Genomic DNA, 1,442 nt, shown 5'->3' on the forward strand with positions numbered 1-1,442 from the left:
CAGCTGGGGAAGAAATTACACATCCCGAATACTGGCTGGACACATCTTTGTTAGGGTCAGCTATTTTAAATATCACAGCTAAAGAAAAAATCTATTAGAATCCAGTTTTCCTCAAGAGGACAGACCTTTGGCACCGTCTCCTTAGGAGATTAAAGGGAGACATTTTGCTTGGCGTGTAAAGACTTTCTTTCAATGCCAAAGAAAGTAAAACTCTTTCTATCCAGTAGCATACGGAAGTAAAGATGGAAATATGCTATACCTGTGTGACACTTCAGGTCACCTTCTCAGACACCAGCAACATGTAAAAAGAGAGCGAGATTATCAAAAAGTAAATTAGCTGTGACTGTGCTGTGTTTGATGCAGCTGCTTTCTATACAATGTCACCAACGTGGCAAACACAAACCACTAAACAAACAAAAAAAGGGAAATCCAGAAGCCTTTGATGCTCAGGTTCAGGTTCTTTATTTGTACCCGTAGGTAGATTTAGTTTGCAGATCAAAAGACAAGGGATCCATCCTGACACACTCTAAAAACAAACACAGACAACAGGTCACATCTCTAATAAAAGTACGACCTGCTCCGTCAAATCTCAAAATATTAAAAAACATTTAAAAAAGAAAAACACTAGTACAAACATGGACATTCAAAATTCATAATTAAATAGATAATTAGGCATCTGCGTGACGCTCCTATGATTTGTTCATTTGTGCAATAGCTGCTGGGATAAAACTGTTTCTATACCGCTTCGTTCAACTAACCTCCGGCACAAAGGAAGAAGCTTAAATCCTGAGTCCATCCTATCTTTTAATTACAGTTTAACCCGTTAAAAACAGGTAAAAAAAAAGCATGCAAAAGTAAAAAGAGAAGTCCCCTTACCTGCAGTCCCTCAGGTCTGTGAAATCCTGATCTCCCAATGAGCCGAACATCTCCAAAGCATCGCTCCTAGTTGAGAGTTTCCACCTGCAGCTGACATGTCTATTCCCCCCCGACACTTGCCTGTCAGGTCAATAGGTGACGGGGGCCAAAATAGCAGCAAGGCATGTTTGTGGCAGGTAGAGCTAAACATGTTTTTTTCACACCCTTAACTGACAACGAGTCTAATTTGTAAGACATTAGCATGGCGATGAAATGTGTGGCTATACATGGGAATCCCTTAAAAAAAAATGTGTTATGTAAACCGAGGCGCACAATGGGAGGCTCATTATCTGAAATTACCCTGTAGTCTTTCGCAACAACTCGTTAGGGCTTCCAGGTTTCTTGGCTAATTACTCCACATTTGCATAATTACAGTCAGGTGCTCGTTTAAATGACAGGCATTGTGCGGGGGGTTGGCATTTGAACGGTTTCGTCTAGTGAAGCTGGAGAAATAATTGCAAACATTGAGGCCTTTTGTTAAGACTGCCGTTGTCTGACGCTGATCAGAAAAGATTAAAATGTGATTA

The sequence above is a fragment of the Notothenia rossii genome, assembly GCF_949606895.1.
Source record: "Notothenia rossii genome assembly, chromosome: 7".
Taxonomy (NCBI): domain Eukaryota; kingdom Metazoa; phylum Chordata; class Actinopteri; order Perciformes; family Nototheniidae; genus Notothenia; species Notothenia rossii.